The 17,784-nt window shown below is 30.3% G+C and overlaps 1 protein-coding gene across 1 annotated transcript in view; it reads right to left on the reverse strand.

Moving 5' to 3' along the window:
• LOC143192947 (neuroligin-4, Y-linked) overlaps positions 1-17,784 on the reverse strand; it is an 808,161-nt gene that overhangs the window by 438,142 nt on the left and 352,235 nt on the right. The window contains exon 2 of the mRNA XM_076398803.1: positions 4,114-4,162. The gene's annotated coding sequence lies outside the window, so the exon portion shown is untranslated. The remainder of the gene's footprint in view (positions 1-4,113; positions 4,163-17,784) is intronic.

Raw genomic sequence — 17,784 nt, forward strand, 5'->3', positions numbered from 1 at the left:
TTTGAAGCAAATGACAAATCGTACTACAAAAATGGTATCGAAAGGCTGGAGGGTCGCTATAATCAATGTATCACCCTTGAAGGGAATTATGTTGAATAAAAACACTAATTTTACCAAAAAATGTGTTTTACTATGGCAGGCCGGGGACTTTTCAATTGACCTGTTTTTTCGGGGATAAAAACTGTGTTATATGACCCTCTGATATATTTTATGACTGTTTAGTGTGATCAAAATGTGATCACTAGGCAAGGTGATTTAATACCTCTTAATTCGATTTTAGGCAGTTATTTGAAGTCGAAGGTGTGTTCCAACAAATCTATAATAACTCTTGTAGGCAAGAGAATCACCGAACCAAAAGCATCCATCATACAAAATTCCTTCGAAAAAGCGCTCTATATGCCATTTCACGAATAGTAAATTATATAAATAATAATAAAATAAATAATAAATATCCCTAATCTACGCTTTTTATGACAGAGTAACCATACAATTAAAAAATAAATGGATTCTTTATTTTATTTAAATCTTGCGTATATTCGGGACACCTATTTTGTCACCATTTTGTTTAGTTTGGCTTATTAAATGATGAATCGTTGTTAATAGCACTAAAGCTCCAAAATACTGATTAAAATAGTATTACCCAATAAGATATTCGGTTGACAGAGACCAACATTTTTTTTGTATAGGTAATGTGCCTCAGCATAATTTACCAATACCAATTTATCACCTAAAATTTGCTGAACTGTTTTCCAAACATCATTAAATAATTTTACAATCAGGGCAATAATATTACATGAGCCTTTTCCGACTTATATATCCGCACCAGAGTTGAAGAACGCTATGGTTAGACCAATTTAAAGCCTCTCAAACACACTTGTGCCGAAATATATACAACGAAAAACAACTTACAAGACCACGGAAGAACACAACTACAAAAAATATGAACGAAAAAGTTTTTGTTCTCGCAATAAAAGGGAATCTGGTGACACGAAAGAAAGCCAAGGAAAAAAAAACTTAGACTTAGTTGACGGAATTCAAAAACGTTAAGGAAACGGGAGCTTCTTAGCTTTATTGTTGTGGGTTAATATTCCGGAGTTTTACGAGCAAATAAAATTTTGCCTACTATTCCACAGTACTAAAAAAAAGTGTAAATGTTGAACAATAAACGTAAAATTTGGATTAGAATCATTTTATACAATGTTGCGGTTTATTTTATTTTGTACCAGCTTTTACTATCGACTTCTTTGTCTGTCTTTTAATTATCATGTATGCAAATTTTAGAAGCTAATTTAAAACTTTCGGAAATATACACATTGTATTTAGATGGCAAGACTGAAACTTAAATTTTATAGATCTCTCGATTCAGAACGTTTGTCATCCTTCTGTCAACATGGAGATACGGAGCCGAAAGAACGATGTTGGTTTGACAGTGATACCATAACCGATACATTTTCACACTTCTTCAGCATTGCATTATTGTGTTATGATAGTGAAACCATTCAAAATGGAATTTTCAATAAACTTGTGTGGTAGCCATTTCTTCCCCTTTTTATTTTTGCATTGCATTTAAAAACATTCGAGTCATGTTACAAACTGTTAGTCTGTCTGAAGATTATTTCAGATTTTCAGAAAAAGTCCCTGATATTAAAACAATTACTTTTAAATAATTGAAACCAATACAAACAAATATAATGGAGTAGCATCACCATATGATTCTAAAAGTGTTTGATGACCTTTGAAATGCAAATTTTAGCATTCCACAATACAAGTTTACAAATTCCTGTAAATTCGGGACCTCAGTAGGTGAAAACGATTCTTAACGTTATCTGATGCCCTGAATTCAGATGTTTGATCAGTGTGTCAAGATTTGTTCTAGTTTTCGAATTCGCGAATGGTGGCACCACTGCATATATTTCTTATAAAAGCTCTCTGCTGACAACGTTGTTTGAGCATAGAGTGAGCCTTGTTTTTCTGCTGTAATTGTTCTTAGGAACGTCTGAAAATGCAGAGAAAACCTTGCAGAGTCTAAATTTTTTTGTTACAAATTTGGGTGCTATATGTCCGGTAAATGTGAAAAAATCATGATAAATGCACTCAAAGGTGCGTATTTGCAATAATTTGGTTTTACTCTAGTAAACACTGGCCCCTCATGGGTACCGCAATTGTTTTGTAATACATGCAGAACAAAGCTGTACGGGCTGCCACTTGGTTACAGTGCTAAAATTTTTAATTTTTGGGCAAACGTTATGGAGGGAACACAAAATCATGCTATTGCTACGTTTGCTCGATAAATATCGTCGATATAAATAAAAAAGTCCATCACATCAATTTGTTCAAGTACAAGTGCAAAAACGCCTTCGTCTTCATCACCGGCAAGCAAATAAAACGCCAAGAAAGTAAACAGAGTGATTTTATTCGCGATTTGAATTTATCGAAAGAAAAAGAATATTAGATGAGTTTATGCAATGATATCAAAGGTATATTTGAGGTTATGAATACACAATATGATTGGAATGAAAGGCGTTTATTTGTAGTTGGTTCTGGGTACACCTTGAAGACGGCTGTACTCCACATTGGAAATAAAAAAAAACTTATTCCGATATTTCGCGCAATACAAACTAAGGAATGCTACGACACAATGTATCGAATTTGGTCAAGATCAAATACCATGACCATAAATTGAAAATTTATGGCGATCTAAAGATTGAGAAATAAATTTATTGTACTTAATTTCGAAAGATTAATTGATTTATATGTAAATTATCATTACAGGTAATTGGTATATTGATTGGGATTTATTCACGATATTTTGCTATTTTTTGTGTCTGTGTTACAGCCATGCATTTGATCGTGATTATGAGAAAAAATGTGGCCGAGACGTACTCATTATGAGCCAGAACAACAAAGCGTGTTCTATGTACTACCTGTGAACACTCACAGGAAGCTCTATTGCTACCCCTTCATTTAAATTTGGACTTTGTCAAAGTTTTCAATGGCGAAGGACCGGCTCTTAGCTGAGTTATTTCCAAAACTGTTATGCGCAAAAATTCAAAAATATTTATCGGACCTGATACTCGAAAACTAATGGCTGACACAAAGTTTACAAAATGTTTAACGCCTGATGAATCAGCGGCATGGGCACCGTTTCAAAGTATCCACAAATTTCTCGGTAACCTCAAATTATCGGATTACAAATTTAAAATATAATAACTACAATCTAAAAAGATATTTTCTGCAATAGCATTTTGATTTTTTCCCATAAAACTTGCAAGAAGCAACGAGCAAGAAGAACGATTACACCAAAATATTGCGAAAATCGAAAGGTAGTACTAGGGATTTTGGGATCAAAGCATGATGAGTAATTAATGTGGGATCCCAAGCAGTACAAAAGACTATGTTCAATCTCTGTCCACTTCTGATCTATACTTAATTCAATAAATGATCGGTAGTAGTCATACATAGTGAAATAAGGAATAATCAATAATATTGAACATTTCCAAAACTATAACCAATTTTTAAAAAACGGATTGCTGATTTGTTTTCACCCCCCAAACTTATATAATATATATATTAATAATTACACATTACGCTAATTACACACATATAATATATATATATATATATATATATATATATATATATATGTGTGTGTGTGTGTGTGTGTGTGTGTGTGTGTGTATGTATACAATAAATAACGAAACAGTACTACATGGAAAAGTTTTTATGCAGAAAAATGTTAAACACAACGAATTTAACGATTACTTTTAATTTTATACTTTACATTTTCACCAATAGAAATTGCTGATGAAAACATGTGGCAGCTTAATAATTAGTAAGTGTTGAATGTTAGTAACTAGTCAGTTCTCTGACAGCTCCAAGACTATGCTTATGCGAAATAGCTGCTAGATAAAGACTCAACATAGATACAATAAGAAACAGCTTGAAAGTGTTGCAAATGCTTGCGTCAAAAGGGAATCATTCAAAAACCTAGAACTCCAAATGTGGATTTTTTGTGAAATTCTTATTTCATATTTTCATTTTCAAATTAATCTCATCGATGGCTTCATTTATTTTTCAAGTGATATAAATTTGATGAAAATTGTGCATACTTACATAGAGCAATTACGTATTTCAAATTCCATCCAACTAGCAAATGCTGAACCTGAAAAATAAAATTTTAATTTAATTAACAATCGATAATAAAAACAATTAAACATCAATTTCGTTATATTGCAATATATAGTATCTTATTAATTAAATTACTGGAAATGTAAGACTGACCTGATATATCAAGAGATCATCGAACCTCAAAAATACCTTTGGAGCATCAAATTTCACTAAAACCCCTTAATCAAAATAGCCGCCCCATCCCACTGACGCAAACTTTGAAAATAAATTTCTTATTTACAATTAATTTAAATTCAAATTGAGGCGCGTCCAATTTATTTTCTTCCTTCTCCAACATTAAGGACCAAAGTGCCATATAAAAAAGTCTTAGTCGAGCAGCCAAAACATAACCGTAAAAACAAAAGCAGAACCGCCGAAAAGGAAAAGATAATTTAATAAAAACACCGACAGGAAAAGGGAAATATTTGCATAACAATATGTTACATTTATTAGGCAGATCGGCGCTGACAGCAATTTATTTTGATGACATTGGAATGTATATATATATATATATATATATATATATATATATATATATATATATATATATATATATGTATACTAATAATACATTAATTAATACATACATTACGATTGTCAAACCAATTTAGATCGCCTCTTTTTCCTTTAAAATTAAATAGTTTTCTAGTAAAATAAAAGTTATTGTTTTAAACCCTGTAAGATGAGATATTATGCACATTTAGAAACTTGGAGGCGTCCGTACTGACGTAGTTCTGGAGTCTTCTGATAACAGTCCGTAACCATATCAATTTCTAGGTCGCAAGGGAGGCCACAAAAGCATATACACAAAGGTGCATTCACAATATACACTAGTACTTTATATTGAAACCTCTGAAGCCCTGCCCCTGGTGTGTCCTCGCGCCGAAATTGAAACAACACCCGACAGAATTTGCCTGAACAAGTCAATTATTTATTTAAACTTTATAGAGCTGGGTTGCCACTATCCTGATTACTCTTTGATCAAACACAGATCGAACAGAAGTTCAGAGGTACTATGTACTTAAGTCACCTATCCATTTTGATAAGGTACAGCTCGAACAGAAGTTCATAGGTAGCATGTACTTCATTTCTCAATACATTTTGACACAGGCCATCTCTCATATACTTTTATTTTTCAACATTATTACAATAATGATCCAGCAAAATTAGATAATTTAAATCAGGAAAAAATTATTTGCAAATTGAAAGTGACCTTCCTGAGTGATCTGCGTTTTTATTCTATTGTTGGACAAGGTCCCAGCTGATCATTAGCGGTTACCGTGTTTCGTTGTTCCCTTGTCTGTGGCTCGCTAGTAGCCAGTTGTTGTATCACAGGTTCTTGCTCTCTATGTGGACAGCCAATTCGAACCCAAATCCACCTCTGTACCATAGTTCACCTCATGATTTTTTTAGAATTTAAGGAAAGTTCCCTTTTCATGCTTGTTCTTCCCATATATTTTATTTTGCGTCAGTTTTCACACCAAACACTACTTGTAAACAATCACTATAATTCTCTGTGAAGGCATTGTTCTTTATCCCACTTCCGATGTAAACTTTTAAACTCAATAGAAATAAAACTTCAATAGATTTTACTGTACAGCAGTTTAATCCCCAAATAGTATTAAAGAACTGCATACACAATCTACTTGGCAATAACAATGTCCGATGCTGAGTTATTGTTGACGCTCTATTTGTTTCTTAGGCCCGTTTTTGGACAACCAAGGAAACAATACATTTTTCTGAACTTGATGTTGAGTTAATTGAGTTTCTTTTTTATGTACCAGGGTCATGCCAAAGCATTTTGTTATGTTGGCATTGGAGTTTTTATGCCGTTAACAAAAATATGTTGAGGCGTGATCCTCTTATTTGTGAATTCAATGTGTATAAATTTTACTTCATTCAATTTGATTTATCATTATTTAGCCCAGATAAGAACTTAATAAAGAAAATATTGGAGTTTTCGGGTTCAGCTCTATACAGTATCTGCAGTACTACTGCTAATATTGCCCTATTATCGGCAAACGTAGCAGTTAATGTTGCAATATAATGTTGCAGAGGGATCACTGATGTAAAGGAGATAAAGCAATGACCCCAACCCACACTCTTAAGCCACGCGAGCCCTTATCAGTTTGAGATCAGAGTATGTTCCTTCATGATTAACATGGAAGTATCAATCAGTCAAATCACATGTTAATAGCATATTTCATATACAAGTCTTTCATGCCATACTCTGTCAAAAACTTGTGCAACATAGAGAAAGACAGTAGAGCATACATATTTTCTAGATTTTTCAATTACATCTGTAATTCTATTCACTTGGTCGATTGTTGAATGGGAATTTCTGAAACCAAACTGGTAAGATTGGAATCAGTGTTTTTGCTCAAGAATAGGTTTGAGTCGTTTCACGATCAACTTCTCAATCAGTTTAGACATTACTACATTATTATAATAGCAATAATAGGACGTTATGATTCAACTTTATTTAGATTGTTGTCAGATTTTGCTACCTTGGTCGGAGCCTGGTGCTTTATTTAAATTAAAGTGGTGCTTAATTCCTTCCGAAACCCTAGAAGTAATCATTGAATCTTCTCAGAACAGTTATTGAGTTCAGGCGTGGTAGATTACAAGTTACTGTTTTATTGATATCTATTTCATAACTCATACACATATATTTTAATATTCATGACAATGGAGACGTACTTCTATTTAGATTAAAATATTTGATTACAAGAGACAGAAGCAGTGACATCTTAGATCAGCCATGGCACATTATGCTGCTGATACAACCATACTCAAGAGTTTATAATTGAAATAATTGTCATCATCACTTAAACAAATAATTTCGTTGTGCCTATCAAATCATTAACACAATACTGAATAAAGAATATGAAACAGTTTTCTTCAGTCAAAATACGTGGATTATAGCGATATGCGTTTGTTATTTAATATTATATTATTTTGTTAATGTTCTCACAGACAACACAAATAAACTACTTAGATATATAAATAATCGGATTCTGAAAAGAAAATAAAAAGAATTTAAGAAAAAAATATAGCAGGATTAGATCGTTTAATAGCTTTATCGGTTATAATATGTGAGAGAAAAGTAACTTAGTAATAAACAGGCTTTTCGAAAGATCCAATATAAATAGAAAAGCAGCAAGAACATGATACCAGCTATTGTATTTATGATAAATTTGATCGTATTAAGCTTTTTTCGATTTCCAAAAAACACTTAAATTTACTAAAATTATAAAATGATATAGCATAATTTCTATAGACTCAACAGCTATAAATTTTATGAACTACTAGCCAAGATTATAGAGTGAATATATTTTACGATACGTCGATATATATTGAAAAAAATATATAAATAGTTTTGAACGATATTTTTTTGACCTTAAACTTTTTAATATTTTTTAAATAGTTTTTTAAACTTCTTAATTTTAAAAGTTTAGTAATTTTTGGTACTGGATTGCAAGGGATATCAACATATTTTGGGAAAATATTTCTTTTTGTTCAAAATTTCGATATATCGATTATTTTCTCCGATATATCGATACATATTAATCTACGAAATATTTTAAAGGAGGTAACGATGCATAATACTAAATTTTAAATTATAAGGATATAAAACAATGAACCTTAAGTATGCCATAAACCATTTACAAAACTATAAGATGTTTAGATATACAGTACTAGTATTCATTATATTTGTCACAACAATTACTAATTAATTAAAATACAATAAAAGTTGCGATAGAACATTTTTCCAAATAAAGGCAAGCTTAATATATTTCATGGAAAAAGACTTTTATACATATTGGATTTTACTTTTTATCAAATTTAATTTTAAATAATAGGGCGTTTTTCTGCCAAATATATGGCAAAAAATGCGGAAAAACTCAGATATCAAAAATAATTAAATTTATGCTATCAAAATTTAATTATTGTATTAATATTTTATGTTTGGATTTAAATATCCAGCTTATGTCATATTATCAATTATCAACCCTATACAACAATCTGTTTTCAATTATGCCAGATTGGATATATAGCTTTAAATAAAAATGTCAACCTTATTATTTTATAAATTTTCTGTGCTACTAATTTATATATACTCCTTTTTATATACTCCTTTCTACCCTTTGTCGTCTCGTTTTGTTTGGTGCACTATTTCATATCGATATTTTTCTCGGTGGCTAAAACCCCTAAGGCAGATAATAAACTTAAAGTGTATCTATATCGTAACGGAATTGAACTATCCCAATAATTGGAATATTATCCAACACAGGGGCTACTAAACAAATTTAAAAAACATGTTTTTTAGCTTTGTCTTATTTACTTTAGTAATCAAGAATCAGTGAAATGAAAAGATCATTGCAGTATTGACTGACTAATAATATTATTTAATAATCTCGGCAATTTTCCTGGCATCTGGCAATGCAGGCCCCTACTCTTCAGACCGCTCTCTATAATTTAGATATGTATCGATCTTGGAGGTGCTCGTTCTGCCCACTATCGAGAAGGTCGGTTTAGCCACAGAAGTCTGAAGGGAATTTATTCACCTTTCAATCGGTAGACATATCTCAATCAGTGTAAATTGTGTCTCAGGAATTGTGTTCCTCAACTGTGCATTCTTAAAGGAATTATTTCATTTCTAATACGATCTCAAAGGTAAATATGTAGAGACTTAACGTCTCATTTGGCTATAATACTTACCAAGTCTCGGCGTCACACAGTTGGATTGGCAAGATAAGTGTTTGAAAATTAATTGCAGTACATCATTTCTTCTTCACGTCCCAGAACGCTACTCTATTTTGACCGATTCGGTATATTATAGTCAGCGGTAGATACCATATTCTTCTCCTTAAACTGGATTCCTTGAGATTGGCAATCAGTTGCCAATACTTTGATCTTTTCCGTACTAATTTTCTAGCTTTGTAGTGCGAACTATATCATGAAGAATGCTAGAGGCAGCAACTATAACGTTATTATCAGCGACAATGAGATCGGTCAAAAAGTTAGTAACATTATCACGTTCTTAAAAATTCTATCATAACTAATTTGCTTATTAAAGAATAATATATAACATTATATTAATAAGAAATTGTAGTACTCAGATTCTTTAAATAATATTAGATTCATTGGAATTCGTTCATTCGGCTCATTGGAAAAATAAATAATATGGCAACAGTGTAAAGCCTGATTATTGACGGAATTACTGTATATTTTAAACATTAATAACAAAATAGTTCTTTGTTATCTATGTTGTTAGTTATACATTAAAATAATTAAGTATGGCATAATAAAGCACGTCATAACCAATATAAACATATTTGGAATTAATGGATAATGAAATTAAATCAACTGGTTTCAACCAACATTCACTAATTTGATAATCGCACGCGAAGCGGAAAGAAAAATATTTACAAACACGATATAAAATTTACATCAGCTATACGTGATTAAACAAACCTGCTGATGAGGAACTGGAGGAAAGCAAACAATAGTCCCTACAATACGTTTTGGTAATTATTGGTTATTCAAATCTGACATCGTTTATTTGTCGATTCCAAACAATTACATTTACACATCGAAAATAGAATGAGTGTACGGATGTTGGTTTACTTCATATGAATATATTTAATAACAAGTATTATTATATATCATAATTAGTCTATAGTCAATTCAAAATAGCAACGACATGAGAAACGTCGCAATGTTGCCGCAGCTACTCAGAGTTATATAATGACATGCATATATATATATATATATATATTATATATATATATATATATATATATATATATATATTTATATATTTATATATATATATATATATATATATATATTTATATATTTATATATATATATATATATATATATATATATATATATATATTTATATATTTATATATATATATATATATATATATATATTTATATATTTATATATATATATATATATATATATATTTATATATATATATATATATATATATATATATATATATATTTATATATATATATATATATATATATATATATATATATATATATATATATATATATTTATATATATATATATATATATATATATATATATATTTATATATATATATATATATATATATATATATATATATATATATATATATATTATATATATATATATATATATATATATATATATATATATATATATATATATATATATATATATATATATATATATTTATATATATATATATATATATATATATATATATTTATATATATATATATATATATATATATATATATATATATATATATATATATATTTATATATATATATATATATATATATATATATATATATATATATATATATATATATATATCTAATACATACATAATCGAAGAACTTAAAACTACAATTAATTATACAGCCACAATAATGTATAGGTTAGAGTTGTTTTATTATATATACATTAAACTTTTTCCACACTAGTATAGGCAGGGTTCTAGGCGCGTTTTTTTATGTAGTGGTATCACCCGAAGGCCTAATCCACCTAATTAACAATTGTGTATCTGAATAATGTATTTTACTTTCATTAGAGAGCATATTTATGTTTTATGCTTAGTTCTTGTTTCTTTCGGTGCAATTTATCCTTGTAAAGTCATTATGGTATTACTATATTTCCCTTTAGTTTGTCCTGTTACTATCTGTATACATCTATCTTGATAAAACTACATTTAGTCACTGCAAAACAGTGTTATTTCCCTCCTCATACATGTTAACCATGTTCATGTATATTCTGAATAACAACACACATGCTCATAAAGCTTTTCACTCTATAATACAATTCCCTACAACTAAAGTATACTAACTGTATACTAACCTTCAGTTGCTTCCTCTTTCATAATCTTGTCTTGGTAATCGTCAGCACTGAATCATAAAACAACATTTATAAGGTTTCATTCAATCACTGTCACTTTCAGAAATATTAATCAAGTGAATAACTAAGCTGTTTACTTCCAATCTATCAAAAACCTGTTCAAGATTCTACCATTGTCAATTTCTTCTACAATGTGTCTGATCGAGCTCACACAAACCGAAGGTGCTTTTTTCAACAATGCCTGTTTCCATAAATCCAGACAGTTCTGGTTTGAATATACTCCTCGACCTGAATACCTATTGTAATAATTCTTAGCTATACCCCGTATGAACTCAATTGGATTAAAAATGCAGTGATACGGAGGAAGATGTAATACTATGTGACCACAACATTCAGTAATCTGATGTACTATGTATCTTTTCTCAGGCTTATTTCTAAAAAATTAAATTACATAAAATGCAATTAAATATTTCATTTATATTTACCAGTAATAGTTTCAAATAGTTCATTCTTTAACCTGATTTCCTCGAAACTTATTTTATGTACTGTAAGTCGTCCCTTATTTCAGCCTTCGTTGATGAACTTGTTAGGATTTTCCAATTATCCAACAATATATGGACGGATGTTCCACATCTCTCAAATGGCTGTATATCTTTTTGATCTTTGTGGATAGTTTCCAGGGAACAATTTTCTCTGAAATAATTGTAGTAAATTATGTTTCGATTGAAAAAACTACTTACTGTTTTATACATTTCGTATATTTGATCTCTGAAACACCAAGATTGATCTTGATTCGTCACCTGTTTCGCATAAACACGGTTTCTTTTCGACGAATTTAAGGTTATATTGTTTTAAATTTTTTGAGATATTTTAGTGGCCGGGTCCGTACTAAAATAAAGTGCAGCTGCAAGGTGCAAAAAAAAATATTAAAAAAACCGCGGCGATTTCAAATTTATTAAAACAAAGCGTTAAAACAAAACAACGTTTACCGGTTTATAACTCGTAATTATAATATTTTGAAGAATTTTCAGAAGTTTGGCAAACGAACAGCATTCTATCTCTTTTTAAATAGAATAAAATGATAAGGATAATATTGTCTGACTGTAAAACGAAATTACAACTTTAGACAGACATATATTGACACTCGCGTCACTGCCATTTTGAATTAGCTATAAATATGATACTTTCATCAAAGCTACCAAACTGTCCTCTATTCTAAAAATCTTTCATTTTCTTACGGCTGAAAATATTACTTCACTTTGGCACTAAATAACTCTAAAGTACAAACTATTGTAATTGTAGTTTAAGTTTTTCGATAATGCATTAGATGTACTAAAGTGTTGTTATATATCTAAGCTAGTAATAAACTAAAAAGTCAAAGTTAAATGCGGCAATATTGCGACTTTTTGACGGTATAAATTGAGGTGACGTCAGTCCGCTGCAATTTTGGAGAGACTAGAGTTCAGGATGAGTTTGACTACATTTTCTGATGGCGCCTCTATATACTTCATGATTATTCCATAGTATATATGTTCTAGATTCTTCAGTGTGGCTTTGATAAAACTTTTAATTATCCTATTTTAATTTTTTATTCTTTGCTACACTAATGTTTTTCTTTTTTTTTGCTCTAAACTCAATGTATTAATTAAATAAACCAATTAAAAAAATCATTAATCACAGTTCATACAAGAACAGCATTTTCAACTGTCTTGTGTGTTACTTTCTTCATATTATGACATTTAAATGTAAAAACAATTTTCCGTAATTATTTGTGCCCGAATGTATTTGTCCTGCCAATAAGAAGTACAACAAAAAAGAAAAGAACAATTAAAATAAACACCTTTAGGGTATTTATAGGATATTTAAGAAAAATTAGGATTTTTAATGAAAATACTGTATTAATAATTGAAAATATATAAAACAATGAGGTTAAAGTTTTAATATAAAATATAAATAGAATCTGGCCAGATTATTGATAATTGGTAATATGACATAAGCTGGATATTTAAATCAAAATACAAAACATTAATACAATATTTAAATTTTGATAGAATAAATTTAATTATTTTTGATATCCGAGTTCTTCCGCATTTTTGTCACGTATTTGGCTGAGAAACGCCTTATTAATTAAAATTAAATTTGATAAAAAAGTAAAACCCAATAAACATTCTGCATTTTATACATATTGGCCAATCAAATTTTATTAATATATAATATAATTTCAATTTGATGCAATAAATTGTATTTTATAGAGTTAATTTTTTTTCAAATATAATTTGAACTGGATATCTGGAATGACTAGGCTTTTCGATTCGGTATTTATTCGTTTCAAAATGACTATGTGTTTTATTCCAAAGACTTGTGTATGGTACACTACAAAACTAGTACTGCACTGTCTACGGACATAACTGAGATCATCGTGGGAATGATGTCTACCTTTTTTACCATTACTATCACTTTGTATCGCCCTTCAGCTAGTCGTATCTTCTTTCCGTTAAATTAAATAATTTTTTAAAGTAAATTGACAGCTTTTGTTTTCTAAAACCTTTCACATATTATAACTTGCAGTCAGTCAGTTATAACAGTCAGTAGGATTCCGGGGAGATAATAAAACTATTCTCTTTTTAATTCATTCGGTTAACCGGAATCAAATTAATTATCAAGAAAAGGCAAATTGCCGTTAGATTGGCAATCGTTCCGCAGTTACTCAAAGCATTTCTTGGTGTATTTAAGATGAGTTCAGGAAAAGTAGCGCGGTGGAAGCTGTAAGATCACGAAAAGTAGATTGAGGTGCTCAAGCACACCAAACCATAAACCATTCCAGTAAAAAAACATTCAAGCTTTTGAAAAACACCTCTAGTCCGTGGATTCCCGGAAAAGGTATTACACTTCAAGGTGTAGGGCCACCAAAGACGGATTTAAAGTTGCTATGAATAAACATAGTCTAGTGAGATGTGAGCAGAAGCTTGTAGTTCAGGGTAAACGGTCATCAAATGCGAATGGAGTCACCATAACCTCCATGGATGGACACTATGGAGATTTAGGTAGAAATAGTGTTAAACAGTGAATATCTCCAACATAATTTTATTAGAAATCTATCCCTGGCCCTTTTTATCCTTGTGGTAATTTCTTTAAGAGAGAGGTGCCACATTTTACGTGTAGTACACTGTTGCCTGAGGGGATTCCATCTGATTTGAATGGTGTTACGAGCGTCACTTGGAATCGCCGTTCAACCAATCGCATATACTTTCCGTTAATAAAATAGTTGTTTAAGGTAAATTAGTAATTTTTCTTTTTTAAACCATTTCACGTTTGTATACCATTGTCTACGGAATCTATATTCCATATATTATGATCTCATGATCATTCAAATGACCGCTGCGGATTCTCATAAGAGTAGGGATTAATAATTAAATTTTAAATAATTCTGCTACATATATCTATATGAATCTGAGACTGTCAATATTGTCATAGACCCGATAACCCAATAAGAAATAATTTGGATGGGTCAAAATGCAAATGCAGAATGTGCCCTCAAGAGTTTGACATAATCGAAAGTTTGAACGAACCAAAAACAAAAATTCGGATTGGACAGTAATTCTTTGTGGATTGTTCCGGTAGAGACTTGTATTGTTCCATATATTAATTAAATTAATTAATTATATTAATTTAAAATTGCATCTCGTCACCAACTAAGATATACCGGTCAAAAGATATACCGGTCAAAATTATAGCTCTAAGCGACACTTATAGGCTGTATCATTTAAATATATTGCTAGTGTTAACGCCTGCTCAATTTTAATGCTAATTTAACATAATAATCAATAAACAACATGTTGGACAGATGTCATAAAAGTAAAATGACCGTTGCAGTCTGCTTCCATCAACCCGCCATTATGTGGAAACTCCATTTCATCACTAAATTCCATGTGAAATAAAAAATAAATTTAATATGTACGTTTAAGATAATACAAATTATGATGAGCTTATCGCTAACATAATTCAATACAGAGTCGACAGTCAACAATACACAAACTTTTCATCAATTATTAGTTAACCCTATTTCATATAGGTTAATTGTAGATAAATATCAGCTCTCCTCACGCAATAGCAGCCAAAGCGAAATGATTCATTGCGTAATTATTAGATTTATAGTTGATATTGCTTCAAACCCTAAACGCGCTGACAGATACTCTCTAAAGCAAATCGATAATAACATACAAATTACGCAATTTTATTAATTATGATATCGAATATTGACACAAGCAAAAACAAAACTGACCATGTGCACTATATTAAAATTAAACGTTAGCGTTATACATATATCAAAATTATTAATACTGATAACGCATAACACATCAATTGAAAAGTCCCCGGCCTGACACATAGATGGCTCTACCAGAATTGAATCTATATATTTTTTTAGTTAGCCTGAACCGTCAAAAGATGCGTGTATAAATTTAACAGCTGTCGAATCATTAGTTTGTGAATTATAGCATTTTGAGTGAAGCAACTTTTGTAATTGCGAAAAAGTTGATAAAAAGGAATTTCGCGTGTTGATAAAATATTGCTTCTTGAAGGGAAAAAATACAGTTGAAGTAAAAACTCGGCCCGATGCTGAGTTTCCGGACACTGCTCCAGGAAAATCAACTACCAAGGATTGGCATGTTAAGTTTAGACGTGGTGAAATGAGCACCGAAGACCGTCAACGCAGTGGACTCCCAAAAGACGTTGTTACCGACGAAAACATTTAAAAAATCCACAAAATGATTTTCAATGACAAAATGAATGACACAAAATGATTTGAAAGCAAATTTAAATTGAATAAAATAACAGACACTCTCAAGATATCGTGTACATCATATCATTCACGAATATTTGGGTATGAGAAAGCTCTATGCAAAGTGGATGCCGCGGGAGGTCACTTTTGACCAAACACAACGAGTTGATGGTTCGGAGCAGTGTTTAAAGATGATCAAGCGTAGTAAATCAGAGTTTTCATTTCCATCATGTCACTCTGAAATCAAATCGACAGCCATCCGAGTGAACTGCACACGATAAACCCGTTCCAACGCGTAGAAAAATGCAATAGTCGGCTGGCAAACATTACTACATTGATAACGTTAAATAAAGTACTGGGTATTGTCCAGTAAATAGTAAATGTTAGGTTTGTGAATGGTTCAGTTTACGAGTTTAAATTGCGATGAGTGTAGATGTGATTTCAGGTGAGAACTTACAGTTTTGAGCCTTATGTTGATCGAGATACAGCCAAATTCGTCACCTGTATTATTTCTGCTACTTATAATATCTAGTTTTCATATACCAAAACAAAAGTTAGTTACGTAAATCGGTCATTGTAAAAAAAGTGGTAGTGAAAGTTCTCTGTTACAAAAAGTTATTATAAAAAGGAAAAATTGTTCAATAAAAGTTTTAACTAAAATATTCAGGCCTTCGACAAAGTGTGGCACAGTGGACTGCATGTTAAATTGAAAAATCTTTTCAAAAAAAAGCAAATCTAACATAGATATCCTCCAGAGGTTCCAGAATAAAGTGTTGCGAGTCATCGACCCCATATTACGTGTTCATAATGAGTATGATTCGTAGTGTTAGTGCGAAGTACTCTGAAAAACTATTACACTTAGAAGACACCTACTATCGTCAAAAAAGCCTCTAATGATAAGCCTGATGTCAAATGCCTAAAAGTGATATTTATATTAATAAATATCAAATAGAAAGAAGTTAAGGGGACGAACCTAACAAAAAAAAAAGCTTTCGACTTAAGAGTCTCCGGAAGATCTAAATTTTAAAAGCATCATTTTCCACTGGTTGTGCTATATTAACTTTGATATTCAAAACATTCTTGTTTTATATAAGTTATGTTTATTTAATAAATTCAAATCAAATAAAGTTCAGTATACTGAAATAGATTAACTTAATTTGCAATGGGACATTAAAGAGACATACATTTTCATCAGCAATTCGTTTTCCGGCCACTTTCTTCAAATGATAACATATGGCATGTTTCCAGGTTGAAAGTAGAACTTATTTGCAGCGACTCAGCTTACTTTCTTTAATAAAACAGATATTAAAGTAATAAAGTTTTATTAGCTTTTTTGTCTGGAGCTTTTAAATGGAACAATTTCTTTTTCGGGAAATTAATTTGTATTTATGTCTCTAAGAATTACCCCGCTTCAAACGTGCAAATCGCTTTATTTTCCTTTCAATATATATCACAACTTTTTCATTTTTCTCCAATTGTCTTTCTCTCAAATGTACTTGTAAATTAAAGTACGCATTATTATTTTACAATTGAAACAATTGCGTGAAAAAAGGTGTCTTGAACAACGCAAAATTACGAGATTACGTTGAAAATACGTACATATGTATTAAGAGAAATTTTGTGTATATAGTAGAATATAAAATATGAGTAGCAGATAGGTTAAATTAGGTTTTTGTTTATATTTATTTAGTTATTACAACGATTTTATGTATGTACATGTTTCATGTTAAGTCTGGCTATTTTTTAACTTTTAGTGAGTTCCTTATTCTAGTCGGTTTAATTTTTTGTTAAAAATATTTTATTTTTCTCTTTTTAGTGCTAATATTTAATCAATAAATTACGCAGTTATTTTATTAAATATTAAAATGGGTAGGCCAAGTAAAATTGCAACCCGTATGAGGAAATATAGGAATAAAGAAACAATAATTGAAAATAAGAAACGCTTTAGTCCCT

Source organism: Rhynchophorus ferrugineus, unplaced genomic scaffold (genome assembly GCF_030347505.1).
Source record: "Rhynchophorus ferrugineus isolate W39M unplaced genomic scaffold, kcgeb_rfMv2 rfM3, whole genome shotgun sequence".
In the NCBI taxonomy this organism is placed as follows: Eukaryota; Metazoa; Arthropoda; class Insecta; order Coleoptera; family Curculionidae; genus Rhynchophorus; species Rhynchophorus ferrugineus.